This window comes from Penaeus vannamei, chromosome 19, assembly GCF_042767895.1.
Source record: "Penaeus vannamei isolate JL-2024 chromosome 19, ASM4276789v1, whole genome shotgun sequence".
Taxonomy (NCBI): domain Eukaryota; kingdom Metazoa; phylum Arthropoda; class Malacostraca; order Decapoda; family Penaeidae; genus Penaeus; species Penaeus vannamei.
In genome coordinates this window covers 36242859-36257858 of record NC_091567.1, presented here as the reverse complement: position 1 = coordinate 36257858, position 15000 = coordinate 36242859, and the positions used below count along the sequence as shown (strand labels likewise).

At 52.8% G+C, this 15000-nt stretch overlaps 1 protein-coding gene across 6 annotated transcripts in view; it reads right to left on the bottom strand.

The window, feature by feature from the left end:
* PlexA (plexin A) overlaps positions 1-15000 on the bottom strand; it is a 245027-nt gene that overhangs the window by 46612 nt on the left and 183415 nt on the right. The window contains exon 1 of one of the 6 annotated variants that reach the window (XM_070134290.1): positions 434-908. The exons of the other annotated variants lie outside the window; for them this stretch is intronic. The gene's annotated coding sequence lies outside the window, so the exon portion shown is untranslated. Of the gene's footprint in view, positions 1-433; positions 909-15000 lie in introns of those variants that run through there. 6 annotated transcript variants of the gene reach the window in all.

Below are 15000 nucleotides of genomic sequence, written 5' to 3'. Positions count from 1 at the left end.
AAAGGATCTGAACACGTTTCTCAAAACACCAACCTTCTCTCGCTTTTTTCGTATACTACATGTGACCTCAGAGAATGCGTGAAACAGAAAGTTCGTCTCTAAGTAAGAAAAAGTCGACACAATCTAGAGATGGGAGATTTAGCCTCCTCTTCGCTTCGCTAACCCCCCCCCCCTCCCCGCAGTCGCCCCAAGCCCCGCGCTGGCAGCCCCCCTGCGCTCGCCTCCCCCCACCCGCCAACCCGCCCTCCCCCGGTACAGCCGACCCTCTGCTCCCTCATCTGTACACACACACAGCCGCTGTGACTGTCCACTGCAGCAGCGCCTGGATCTGTCCCCGCAGCTCTCTCAGTGAAGATGAAAGCGAATCGAACACATAAATTCCAATGAGTAAACCGCCCGGACTCACCCTAGAAGCGAAACATTCCTTACTCACCTCGTCACTCGTGAAACCTTCAGCACTGTCTCCTCGATCGCATTTTTCCCTCGGCGTTAATCCAAGCTCGATCGTGTGGCATCGGCGGGGAGGTATTCAGGCCACAGCACCTGCACTCCACTTGTTTACACTACACAATGGCTCAGCGCATTTCAACCCGCACTCACAGCCCTCTCTCGTTCACTCCACCTCAAATTTCCGAGCAAAAAAGGCTCGCATTTTCTCACTACAACTGAACCCTTTCGAGTACTCCCTGGTTTCTCACAAACACAATACTTATAAGATTACACTTCGAAATTATTAGGTCCTCCTCCGATCCGACACAAAATAACACCACATTCAGGATAGAAGCTTCTCGTCCGGCCCGAGAGAGAACGCTTCTGGTCTCGAGGCTGCCGCAAACACACGCGAGCGCTGGGCGTCAGAGCTCTCCCGCGCACACCGCTCCGCTACACTCACAGATGCCAACTACCACAGTGAATGGTCTTGGACACCAGACCCATCCTCTCCCTCCTCATCCTCCCTTCCCCCCGCCACTCAGACCCGGTCCCCACCCCTACCCCAAGCCCACGCTGCCCCGCCTACAATCCCCCACCTCATTCTTCCCCCCCTCCCCCGTCTCTCCTCTCCCCCTGCCCAACCCACCCCGCATTTGGATCCCTGTTCTCCACCCTCGCGCACAAACACGCCACCCGCTGATACATTTGGACTTCTACACGTCATCCTCGTCGCCGAAGCGCTGGCCAGCACAGTCGTCACCCGATTCGTCCGGTAGAGACCGCTGTCCGCGGATTGGAACACCGAAAAAAGGAGACAGCCATCGGAAATGTAGCGGAATCCGAAACCCTTTCTCGCTGTGAGCTTGGCCGGCGATACATTACTCGGAATCATAGTGGACTACGGCGCCATAACGGATCCGATTACGGGCATTTTCCACGGCATTTCCATTTCGCATTCGTAACTGGAACCGGCATTCTTTCATCTGTTTCTCTTGCCTTCCGTGACGCAATGCTCTCTGTCGCTCACCCCCACTCCCTCAATAGCTTCCTTCGTCCCGTAACTCGTGTTCACTTGTAAACTTTCTTTTCATTAGTTGACCCAGATCACGTGACCTGACGCGACCTTCTGGCTCCGTCGTGACTCCCATCCTCTCCCGCCTTTGTCTTGATGAACATATGCATGAAACATTAAAGATCTTGAGACCTGAGTTGCAACTTTCATTCTCAACTATCCTATTCAAACTATGTTTTCCCTCTCTCTCTCTCTCTCTCTCTCTCTCTCTCTCTCTCTCTCTCTCTCTCTCTCTCTCTCTCTCTTTCTCTCTCTTTCTCTCTCTTTCTCTCTCTTTCTCTCTTTCTCTCTTTCTCTCTTTCTCTCTTTCTCTCTTTCTCTCTTTCTCTCTTTCTCTCTTTCTCTCTTTCTCTCTTTCTCTCTTTCTCTCTCTCTCTCTCTCTCTCTCTCTCTCTCTCTATTTATTTCTCTTAATCTCATTCTTCCTTTCTCGTTCTTTCTCTCTCTCTCCCATTCCCCTTCCTCTCCCTGCGCCCGGGTGCGCAAAGGGCTCTACCGACACCGGGCTAGAGGAGAGCGAGCGGCGGCGCAGGACGGGGCCCAGCGAGCACTCCAGCGTCCACGGCGGAGGGAGGGTACAGCGAGAAGGAACCATAATTACAGGCTGGTGTTGATTACAGCAGCAGGTACAGTAGGGTCGGAGTGTAGGGTTTATGGGGTCGGAGAGAGGTGTAGGATGGGTAGATGGAGGAGGGGGGATGGAGTGGGGTGGAATGGGGAATGTAGCGTCCAGGTACCTTTGCTGGAGGGAGGAGGACGAGACGCCGCGCTCTCACGAGGCGGGGGAAGGGATTCGCGACAACGTCGTGGGACGTGTCTGTGCACCCGCAAGCCTGGGCTTCGCTGGGCGAGCCCTTGGGAAGTGTCCTGTCATGGCGACGACGCGTCCGGCCGCCGAGGCAAAGGCTCTGCCACGCCAGCGCCTCCGCGACCCACACGCATTAGAGGCCGAACACGTGCAGCCAGGGCCACGGAATGGACATCGAGACGCCCTTTGCATCGCGCTGCCCGTTTGCAAGCGAACGGGGGGCGGGGACGCTCGGAAGGAAGGGATAGATAATGGAAGAAGAGGAATGGAGGGGTAAGGAGAGGCGGAGGGAGTGGGGAGGGGAGAGGGAGAGGGGATGAGGAGGGGAGAGAGAGAGAGGGATGAGAGAGAGAGAGAGAGGGAGAGAGAGAGAGAGAGAGAGAGAGAGAGAGAGAGAGAGAGAGAGAGAGAGAGAGAGAGAGAGAGAGAGAGAGAGAGAGAGAGAGAGAGAGAGAGAGAGAGAGAGAGAGAGAGAGAGAGAGAGAGAGAGAGAGGTGGGGAGGGGACGCCCATGATCTGTGGAGCGGAACCGAGCATCCTATTTTGCTCCCATGGAATATGAATATGGAATAGGTGGATGAAGGCATGGTGAAGAGAGGAAAAAAAGGAGAATAAATAACAAGGTGAAGATGTAAGATCCGTCAGACAAGAAAGAAAGAAAGAAAAAAAACACGGAGAAGACAATCCCCCCTCCAACGCCCCCCCCCCCCCCTCCGCCCACAGCCTCAGGCCGCGAACTCCTTGAATTGGGACGCATTAATAGGCTGCACTCGACGCAACCTCCGGGTGATCGAGTGGGCATTTGGGAAAGGAGTCCCCGCGAGGAGAGAGAGAGTACCCTTGCACTCAAATAACGCGACGAACAAGTTGTAAATAGAGGATTAAACGGCCTGTACTCTCTCTCTCTCAAGTTGCAAATAGAGGATTAAACGGCCCGTACTCTCTCTCTCTCTTTCTCTCTCTCTCTCCCTCTCTCTCTCTCTCTCTCATACATCCCCAGATTAATTGTGATGGTAATTATAATGGCGACGGTGAGGCTCCGATGGCGAGGTCAATGACGAAATGGACAAGGGAAGGGATGAGGACGAAGGCAAGGCAAGGGACTGGAGAATGATGCCGAAAAAGATGGGCTGAGAACCGGAGAAAGAGGGAGGAAAGGAGACACGAAGGGAATCCGTGATGAATGAAGTCGGCGGGCAATCGGCGGGGCTCGTGGTAAAGGGGGGGAGGGAGGGAGGGAGGAGAGAAAGAGAAAGAGAAAGAGAAAGAGAGAGAGAGAGAGAGAGAGAGAGAGAGAGAGAGAGAGAGAGAGAGAGAGAGAGAGAGAGAGAGAGAGAGAGAGAGAGAGAGAGAGAGAGAAGCAGTCTCGCGAAAACGACTTCAACGCACGAGACAGAAGAAGAAAAAAACGTATGAATCACAATCATTTCTGCAACCCATCCTCTTTTTTTCTCTCTCGTCTCCTCCCTTTACCACTCGCTTCCCTTCCGTTCACTACACCCCCCCACCCCACCCCACCTCTCACCCCACCTCACTCTCACTCTCCTTCCTGCTGCTTCTGCGTGCCTTCCTCGTTTAAGACATTCCTCAAATTCATAAAACAATCTCCGTCTTGCCCGGGCTCATAACATTCCACAAGTTATCTGTCAAAAATCGGGCTGATCTCGGGCGGTCCAATAGGAGGGGGGGAGGGGGGGGGAAGGAAAGGGGGAAAGGGAGAGAAGGAAAGGGGGAAAGTGAGAGAAGGAAAGGGGGAAAGGGAGAGAAGGAAAGGAAAGGGAGAGGAAGGAAAGGAGAAAAGGGAGAGAAGGAAAGGAGGAGAAAGAGAGAGAGAGAGAGAGAGAGAGAGAGAGAGAGAGAGAGAGAGAGAGAGAGAGAGAGAGAGAGAGAGAGAGAGAGAGAGAGAGAGAGAGAGAGAGAGAGAGAGAGAGAGAGAGAGAGAGAGAGAGAGAGAGAGAGAGAGAGAGAGAGAGAGAGAGAGAGAGAGAGAGAAAGCGTGAATGAGTAAATGAACGAGTGAGAGGCTGACAGTGAGTGCGTGTTTCTGTACGCATATGTGTGAATGCGCAAACGGATGTAGTTGGTTGCGTGAGGCAGTGAGAGCGGGCGAGGGTGTGGGGTGAGAGAGAGAGCTATGATAATAATGGACGGTGAAGTCGGGTGAGAATGTGGGGTTTACGCAAACGGAGAAGAGGAGAGTGTTAAGGGAGAGCGAAGGGGAGGGGGCGGGGGTGAGTCTGCCTCTGATCTCGACCGACAGCCACGGCCGAACGCGCGCGCACACAAGCCGCGGCGTGGTGTGTGAGGCATTAATTGCATTGCATTTACAAGCCGTGCTCTTTGAATCCACAAAAAGCATTAATGAAGCTCATGAAGGAAAAACAGCTGACCAAAATCAATCATGGAACCGAGAGGCGCCTACCAAAGAGGCCCAATTCTTCAAAAAAGAAGACTAATAGAAGCTTCAATAAAATAATAAGAATGAAAAAAAAGAGAAACGAACAGACGGCCACGCAAATTACAACTTGTGTAAGTTTTTCCCGTCTCCGTTTTTTCCCTCCCGCGTGTTCTCCCAAAAATTCGGCGCCGGACTCGTCCATTATATTCTAAACTGTTTCCACGAGCTTTTGGAAAACTTCAGCTTGGCTTAATTACGAGGCTCTAACTCACGCTTTACTTCCTCCCTCCCCCTCTCCCTCTCTCCCTCCCTCCCTCTCGCTCTCTTCCTCGCTCTTATTGCCTTTTGCTATAATATTTTTCGCTTTTCTTTTCTTCCATCTTTTCTCTCTCTCTTTCTCTTCCTTTCCATGTCTAATTGGTTTTCAATTTTTTTTCTGCCTTATATATATTTTATTTGTCTTGTCTTACTCTTTCCTACTTCCAATAGATGGATCGATTGTCAGACTGATCGATAGACAGATAGATGGATTATCCTTATTCTCTTTCATCAATTCCTAATTTTTTCGCTTTCACCTTGACACAAGTTCCCCCTCCTCCGCCGCCTCCTCCGCCGCCTCCTCCTCCTCCTCAGCTTTATTACTGTTTTTCTTCTACTGAATCTTTAATTCGCCTTCAACAAGGTGTGCTTTAAATCAGCGCTCTTGGGATCCTTATTTTTAAATCGTAATTGATTTATTTATTGTTATTAACCATCCTCGATTTTAATCATAGTATTATTCTCTTTTTCCTCCTCCTCCATTTTTATCCGTCTTACTTCCTCCATGTTCTCCACAGGATATTCCTCTTCACGCAAGAATGGTCAACAACGGCTGCAAGTTGCAACCCAAAACAAACCCTACGACTTCATTGCAAAGCTTCCAGCCTCCCTCCTCCTCCCGCCTTCTGCTCGCCCCCCCCCCCTGTCCCGCCCTCCCCGCCCTCCCCGCCCGCCTCCCCTTCCTCCCTCGCCACCAAAGCCTCGCCAACAGGACGTCAAAGGGCATCAAAGGGAAGGCGAAACTCGAAATCAAGTTACACTCAGCCATGTCACGTGACGAGATCCCCCTCGCCCCCTCGCCCCCCCCTCCAGCGCCGCCGTCTGCGTCCTTGACTTCACACGCTCCGCTGTGGCGTCCAGGGTGAGATGACTTACAAACGGCGCTGCTGATGATGGCAATTATGGAGGTTTTGTTTTGCAGCACCGAGTGAGAATGGGGCGACCCCTTCCCTTCGCTCGCGGGAGGACAGGGTAGAAGGGTAGAAGGGTAGAAGGGTAGGAGAGGGAAGGGGGGATGGGGAGAGGGGATGGAGCAAAGAAAAATGAGAGAAGATGGGTGGGGAGAGGGACAGCGCCCGAGAGGAGGGGTCCCTGCCGGAGGAGACAGAGGGAGGGCTATACCACGCCCGCACAGCGGCGTCGGCGAAGGTTCGCCCGCCACCAATGTCGTATTTTCTCTCTCATTCACACGCGACCCATTCAGCGGCGTGTCTGCGATGGGCGTTTCCTGCCGGGCTCGGCGCAACTCCACCCAAGCCCCACCTACAACCACCTACTCTACCCGCACGACCACCTCGTAATTCTCGCACCTTCCCCTACAACCCACAGCAATTTTCGCACTTCCACTCCGCACTAAAACTCGCGCGAATACTCATTTCCAGCTCCACTGTCGCTGAGGATGGATTAAATCGGAGAAAATACGCTCGCTGAAGGCACAACTTCCGAGCCAAATCCACCAATCAAAGAAGAAAAAAAGCTTCGGCCATAAACACTTCTCGGAGGCACCGCGACCTTAATATCAAAGAGAAAACTCGCACGCACTGTTATGCAAACTCGGTTACTCCGTTACGTCGACTGTTATTACTCCATTCTCGTGATGGGTTTTAACCTCTCTATGTCCACCTCCCCTCGTTCTCCCCTCCGCTTGCACATCCAGTCACGCTTCCCCCCCACCCCACCCCTGAAGCCACCGGAAACTTTCCCTTCGCTTTCAGCATCACCCCTACACCTTCACACTTTCGCCATATACAACACTCCCCCGCTTTCCCTCCCCCACATGCGCCTTTACCCATCCTTTCCCTCCTCCGCTTCACCTGCAGCAGCATCAGGAGCATCCATCACCCTGTGTTCTCATCTCCCGCTCGCATCTCGCTCTCCCTTGTTGAGGAGGCCCCGTCTTCCTACCCATATCATGTATGTATGCGTATGTCCTTATCATTTCACTTGCGTCACTCGTCTCATACGATTTCCTGGGATTCGCGGCTCGGGTCTTACATCCGAATTCACTCCCTCCAGCTCGCACCATCGCCTCAGAACGCGGAGAAAAGGGGGCGGCTGGAAAAAAGGAGAGGGGTGATCCCCACCACCTTCAGTGGGGGCAGAGAGGGCGGATGTAAAATTGGAGGGAGAGGGATGGGGAAAATGAAAGGGGGGGGGGCACCAACCCTTTTAGTCTTCTCACACGTATAATACTCCCGCGTGGATCTGTTACTATGTGACGTATTGATCCACGAGCTGATACTCGAGCCCCCCCCCCCCCTTTCCCCCGCTATCTCTCCGTCCCACCTGTCTCGGCGAGACCCCTACTACAGCCTTGCTTTCCCCTCCTGTCCTACCTGTCCTGGCTTCTCTCCCTCTCCCTCTTCCTGACTCTCTTTCTCCCTCTCCCTCTGTCGGGGACCCCCTCTCCCTTTCCCTCTCTTCCTCTTTCTCTCCTTCTCCCTCTCTCTCCCTCTCCCTCATCCTCTCAATATACTAGTGTGTGTGTGTGTGTGTGTGTGTGTGTGTGTGTGTGTGTGTGTGTGTGTGTGTGTGTGTGTGTGTGTGTGTGTGTGTGTGTGTGTGTGTGTGTGTGTGTGCGTGCGCGCGCGCATATAAACCCCTCATCTCCATCTCGATGATTCTTGATCCCCCACTCGGGTCGAAAGCGCCTCGAAAAAACAAACTTTCCTTCAAATGAGAAATGTGAGCATTTGCTGACAAAAGAGAGAGGAAGAACATTTAGCAGGGAATAAGCAACGGGAAGAGATCGTAAACGGAACAGAAGGAAGAAAGGAAGCAAGAAAAGAAGCAAGGCTGGAAATGAAGGGCGAGGCGGCTCCTTATCTCTTAATTCCGTACTCTCCCCGGGGCCCTTTATCGGGGCCGGTTATCGCTCATAAGACGGGCCTCGGGCGCGCGGGGGCCACTCGCCGCCGTCAGCAGGAGGGAAGGAAGGAAGGAGGGAGGGAAGGAAGGAGGGAGGGAGGAAGGAAGGAGGGAGGGAGGGATGTAGGGAGGGAAGGAAGGAAGGGCAAGAGATGGAAGCAGGGATGGGAAGAGGAGAGGGAGAACAAGACGAAGCGGGAAGGTAGAAGGGAAAGAGAAGGAAGGGCAAGAGATGGAAGCAGGGATGGGAAGAGGAGAGGGAGAGGGAGAGGGAGAGGGAGAGGACGCGGGAAGGGGGGAGGGAAAGAGAGAGGGAGAGCAGGAGAGAGGCGCCTCGTGAATTCTAGATTCTAGAACGCCTAAGTGGTCGCAGCGTCGAGGAGGGTCGAGCACACGGATGCGGCCCCAGCCATCCTCGCTTAACGGCGCCGCCTCGAGCCGTCTCCCTTAAGCGGCGGCGGGAAAATTCAAATCCCACCTCCTCCTCGAACTGCATTTTCTGCTTTCCTTTTTAATAATAATAATATTACTATCATTATTATCAATCATCATTTTTATGATTTTTTAAATCATTTTTATTATCAATATGATAGTAATATCATTCCTATCATCATTTGTCGTCGCCTCCACTCCCTCCTCCTCTTCAGTTTCATCGTATTACCGCCATCATGCTACTCTCCTATTCACGCGGTGCGCTTAGCTCCAGGGGCGCCCTCCGAGAGCGCCTCCACCGCGCCAACAGCCTTTCGGGCGTGGAGCCCCGGGCGGCCAGAGAAAAAGGAAGCGGCCGTACCTCGCATTGCTTCACAAAGGACCAGCAAACACCTTCTTAATGCTGGGGTCGACTCCATCTCCCTTACCTCATGTATAATGCAAACACGTCCCAGACAGGTTCCACACCAGCGCCACTCTCTCCTCCTCCTCCTCCTCCTCCTGCCCCTCCTCCTCCTCCTCCTCCTCCTCCTCCTCCTCCTCCTCCTCCTCCTCCTCCTCCTCCTCCTGCCCCTCCTCCCCTCCCTTCCCTTACTCTCTCTCTTCGCCCTCCCGCAGCCTCGTCGTCGCTCCGCCCGGACACAAAATGCCTCTGTTTGTGTCGCCGCGCCCGTCGCGCCCCGCCACCCTGCCCTCGTGCCCCCCCCCCCCCACCGAATGCAGAGTATGAATTGACGCCAAAAATAGACTGCGCAGGTGTGGTACGCCTTACGCGGCGTCTGCGCAGCGCCGGCTGGAGGCACTCCATTCTTCAACAGGTCGCATGTACGCAGGTGACGTCCACAAAAACGTGCACAGGCACAGAAATACATACACACATGGACGCACGCACCCATGCACAAAACACACAAACGCACACAGGTCAGAGCGCGCACCTGCCAAGCGACTTCCCTCGCCTGTAATTTCCTCCTCATCCTTGATGTTGTATAAGGCATGTCAATTCGCAGCGATCATTTGCAAGTCAAATCTTTAATCCTTCCCCTTTCCCCTTCCACCCTCCTTCCCCTCCCTCCCCACCTCTCCCCTCCCTTCCCCACTTGCACATCGTCCGCAGTTTGCTATAACTCTTGGAAAGTGAACTCGCCTATTTATTTCCCGGCCATTATTTCCCGGGCCGAGTGTCCAATAACGCCGCGCCTTTGTCAAGGGGAGGGGCGTGCGGGCGCGCGGCAACGCGGGCGGCCACCTTTAGTGGCACTCGCTTCCCTATGCGTGCGCGCGCGCGTGTATACGCAACTCTCTTTTGTTTTCTTTTTCCGAATCCAACCCAATCCTCATCGGAAGCCTCCCCTCCCCCCCAAGCCCCGCCCCCTTATCCCTAAGGGAGAAAGGCGTCACCGTTAACCAGTCATCACCCTGCCCTTAATCCCGTCATCTCTGGCTCAAACTTCTCTGCTTCAGCCCCTCTCCTCCACCCACCACCCCCTTCCCCTCCCCGGCGAGGTATCGCATCGTAAAACCTACTTTCCTCCATCCATTACGTAACCTCCGGGAACCCCGTTAATGACGGAGCATTTGCTGATACGCCACCTCCCCCTCCCCCCTCCCCCCGGTGCTCATACAACCCTCCCCTCCCCCCTCCCCCCTCCCCCCGGTGCTCATACAACCCTCCCCTCCCCCTCCCCCCGGTGCTCATACAACCCTCCCCTCCCCCTCCCCCCGGTGCTCATACAACCCTCCCTTCCCGTCCCTCCTCTCCAATTTCTTCCTCTACAGCGTTGTCAATTTCCAAGATCCGCGGCAGCTCGTGCAACACTTAGCAACGTGCATCAATCGCCGAGTAATGACTCCCGCTCGCTCACTCGCTCGCGCCTCCATCACAATTCGGCGAGTGAATTGTCTCCATCATAATCGGCCGTCGCCTCTCGCTTCTCATTCGTGGATTCTCTCTCTCTCTCTCTCTCTCTCTCTCTCTCTCTCTCTCTCTCTCTCTCTCTCTCTCTCTCTCATAATCACGGTCTCGTCTCCTCCTCCAACCTTCTTTCTATCTCCCCTGCCCTCCCTCGCTCTTTCTCTCTCTTCCTCTTCCTCTTCCTCCCTCCTTCCCTCCTCTCTCCCCATCTCCATCACTTCCTCTCCCCCTCTCTCCCATTCTCCCCTTCCCTCTCCTCTCCCCTCCCCTCCCCTCTCCCCTTCTCCTCCTCCTCCCCCTCCCTCCCTCTCGTTTTCTATTTCATTGTTCCCCCTCGTCATCATTCCCATCTCTTTGCCTCTTCCTTCCTTCCATAATAAAATTGTGAAGCAAAAATGAATAAGAATTTCTACCACGTCAAGTTCTCCCCCAAAACCTCGCATATTGCCCGCCTGTCATAACAAACTCTGCGGGAAAAAGAAACATTAGCCAAATATTAGTTCCACAATGAAGTTTACACGAATGAGGAACGGGGCAAGGCGAGAGGGAAAAGAAGAAAGGAAGAAAGGAAGAGAGGAATGGGGACAGAGGAGGAAGGGGGTAAGGAGTGAGGGAAAAGAGGAAGAAAGGAATGGGGACATAGGAAGGGGGTAAGGAGAGAGGGAAAAGAAGAAAGGAAGAGAGGAATGGGGACAGAGGAGGAAGGGGGTAAGGAGAGAGGGAAAAGAGGCGAGGGACTAAAGGAAGAGAGGAATAGGAACAGAGGAAGAGGGGAGAGGGAGCCCCTCTCATCCGACAACAATCAAGACACGGCGCACACCCGTATTTGTTCAGTGCACACTCTGCAACTTATGTCAAGGTATGGTGAGCAAGCTTGCTCTATCGCCGAGGGAGCTTTGATACTGCCAGATCCCCCCTCCCCCATGCAATGCTAATCACCATACAAACAATAAAGGCAAACGAGCTGTGAGAATGGAAAGTTTCACAACGGAGAGGCAATTACTTGGCACATACTTTGTAATTCTCCACAACTTGTTTTACATACTGCGCCTCAGTTCTGACAAATCTAATAGACAGTCTACCAATAATCATTACATGGAATACCCAAAAAAATATCCAGAATATATAATCATAATAACCATAAAAGCAGTAGCAAGAACAAACGTCGACGATAATCATAATATTAATAACAACAATTACAGAAATATTGAACATTTGTTCGGACTAAACTGCCACTTCTAACATGTTTACGGGCACGCGGTGGTTCAACAGATGGACACGGGTAATTGAAATTAAAAAATGCGGTTCCTGGGTTTCCGTGTCCCCTCCCTGTTGTCACCACGCCCCTCCCTACCCTCCCTGCCCCCTTCCCTCCTCCTGGTCGCACTGAGTAGGAAGGCCTAAGTGTTCTCCCTTCTCATCTCCCGATACCCTTCCTCCCCTCCTTTCCAACCTCTTCTCTTCCTCCACTCTTCTTCCCTTTCCAGAATCCCCTCTCGCTGCCGTCCCTCCCCTGCCTCCTGTTCATCTCTCCCCGCCCAACTTCCCAACCCGTTTAGTTCCCCCCCGAGAGGGAGAGGGAGAGCGAGGGGAACAAAACATCGGCATCGGCTCCCTATAGATCCTCCCCTCTTCGTCATCAACCTGCCGTCATCTGCCCCCTCTCCTGCGCGAAGATTAATTAACGAAATCAAAAGCAAGAGAAGCAGAAGCAGAGGCTGGCCGTGACGCGATCGAGGCACTGGTGAGGGGTGAGGGGTGAGGGGTGGGGGGCTGCTAGAGCGACAGGAGTCCGCGAAACGACGAGGGATTCGGAGGAGGAGGAGGCAGGAGGGGCAATCACCGATGGGTTCACACTAATAGAATTCGAAACTAAGCGTCGCCGTGTGTAATTGACCTTTGCTTGTGTGCGGGAGAAGTAACCAAAAAGAGGGAAATGCAGGGAGGCGGAGGGGAGCCGGAGGGGAGGGGAGGGGGGGAGGAGCAAAGTGCGCCACTCAGAGGCGGAGGCTCTTCATCCGCACACAAATTCAATTTCATTCTCCCTTTATCCGCGTCCAACTCTGTAGTACCTTCACGTAACGATATTAGGGAACCTTTGACGAGTGGGGTACACAAGGGCAAACGAAAGGGAGGGGGAGGGCAGGAGGAGAGAAGTGGAGAGAGGAAGAGGGAACATTGGGAGAGGATGGGGAGGAAGAGGACGAGGACGACGAAGAGGAGGAAGAAGAGGACGAGGAGGAAAGGAGGAGGAAGAGTAGAGGACGGGAGTGAAAGAAGAGAGGAGAGAGAAGGAGAATTAAGAGACGAAGGGAGGGAAGGGAAGCGGGCGGGAAAGAGAGGGGAAAAGAGGAAGAAGCGAAAACGCGCGAGAGTACGTTTACGAAAAGCCCAGGGCTCAGAAACGCGCCGCGAAGGCAATTCTCCGATCATTTTCGTAACAAAATGCCGACACAAGCACGACGATGGATAGGGAGGAGAAGGCGGAAGAACAGAGGAACAAAAACAAAGGAAAAAAGAAAAAAAAAGTTAGTGACAAATGCAGACGTTGGTCATGCATAAAAACAGCTGATTTGCAACAGCACATCACAGCTAACAAAGTTGCAAGTTGCAATACAAATGATCTCAGTTCGTGGAATGCAAAAGACATGTAGAATCAGCAAATTGAGCGAAAGGAAGACTAAAGGAGGTAAGTAGGAAGGAGCCGGACTGGGGGAGGGGGGACTCGAGCATTGGCTGTGGACATGGCATCGCTTGCTTTCCGTCAAGTAGCAACCGAGGTCTACGTAAGTACTAACATAGACCTTGGTAGCAACAGCGTTTGCGGCCGGTCGCCCCGCTCATCGCCTCGGCCGTGACTGGGTACGGTGGGCATGCTGACGTAAGCACGCTGGGTCGGAGTCCACCGGGATTTGGGACCTGCTTTCTGTGGGTCTCAGAATAAAAGTGACGAGAGTGGGGGACACTGACCTGCGCTAAAATCAAAGAAACAAAGTGGGAGGGAGAAGGAAGTGGGAGTCAAAGAGAAATGAAGGGAGTGGGAATAATAGGCAGGAAGGTCAGCAAGGGAAATACATGTGGTATATACATGCAAAAATGTATGCACACATGCATACGTACATGTATGTGTGTGTGTGTGTGTGTGTGTGTGTGTGTGTGTGTGTGTGTGTGTGTGTGTGTGTGTGTGTGTGTGTGTGTGTGTGTGTGTGTGTGTGTGTGTGTGTGTGTGAGAGAGAGAGTATGAGCGAGTGAACGAATTTTAAAACCACAGAACGAGTGAGCGAGTGCGCGCGCGTAGGTGTGCGCGTTATTTTCCTGCCGCCCCCCTCCCCCTCCCCCTCCGGACCCGAGCGGCGCGACGCAAACACCGCCGGCGCCCCGAACAAAAGCCGATCGCGGCCAATTTAGCGCGAGCGCGTCCTGATCCCTTTAGCGCTTTCAAAAGGAGACTCGAATCCCATCACCGAGAGATCGACGACGATGAATTCCAAATTAACTCGTCGGGGAATCAAGAGAGAAAACTTTTGTGTAAGTAATCGCCGGGTTCGGTTCCTCCTGAAAGGAAGAGGAGAGGGGAATCGGGGAGAATTAGTGGGAATGAATGAGAAAATTATTTAGAGGGGGGGAGGGGGAGGGGAGAGAGAGAGAGAGAGAGAGAGAGAGAGAGAGAGAGAGAGAGAGAGAGAGAGAGAGAGAGAGAGAGAGAGAGAGAGAGAGAGAGAGAGAGAGAGAGAGAGAGAGAGAGAGAGAGAGAGAGACTTATATCAAGAGTCTCTGAGGTCACAAATGGAGAAAGAGCAAGAGAGAGAGCGGGAGAGGGAGAAGAAAAAAGACGAAGAAAAAAAAGAACGCAGAGAAAGGACATTCATTTACGGCCCCGGAGAATGGGCCAACACTTTTGAATTCCTTTTAATCGTTATATTTTTTTCCCCTTCTCCTCTCTCTTTCCCTTTCTATTCTTCCCTTCTTCTTTTCCCCCGAAAGTTTCCGCAAAACACTTAAGACTCCGGCGCAGCAATCGCGGAGTGGTCGAGATGAAACTTCAGAGACAAAGGAGATTAAGGGGAGTCATTGGCCGAGGGAGATAAGACACCGAGCCAAGGATAGGCAGAAGGAAAGGATGGAAGGAAGGAAGAAGGAAAGGAAAGGAAGAAGGAAGGAAGGAAGAAGGAAAGGAAGGTAGGAAGATAAGACACCAAGCCGCGGATAGGCAGAAGGAAAGGAAGGACGAAGGAGAGGAAAGGAAGAAGGAAAGGAAGAAGGAAAGGAAGAAGGAAGGAAGAAGGAAAGGAAGGAAGGAAAGAAAAAGGAAGATGGGAATGACAGGGCGACAAGGAAGGCTCAAAGGAAGAGAGAATGATAAAAGGGGAGTGGGGAGAGAAGAAAAAAGAAAAAGGGAAAAGAACGGAAGAGGTGGAGGGTAAAAAGCGGGATCTGAACCGGGTGAGAACGTGGAGAGGGAGGGGGACGCGAGAGAAAGAGGGAAAAAGAGGGAAAGTAAAAAGGAAAAACTGAAGGGGAGGGGAAATAAAAGGCAATTCACAAAAATAGCTACGGTACAGGAAGTATGAATGGCCGAGGCTTAGCAGACAGATGACAGGATAAAAATTGAAAGCATTTCGACCCCTACGGGTATAACATAAAAAAAAACTTCTGTAACTACAGTCTCTCTCTCTCTCTCTCTCTCTCTCTCTCTCTCTCTCTCTCTCTCTCTCTCTCTCTCTCTCTCTCTCTCTCTCTCTCTCTCTCTCTCTCTCTCT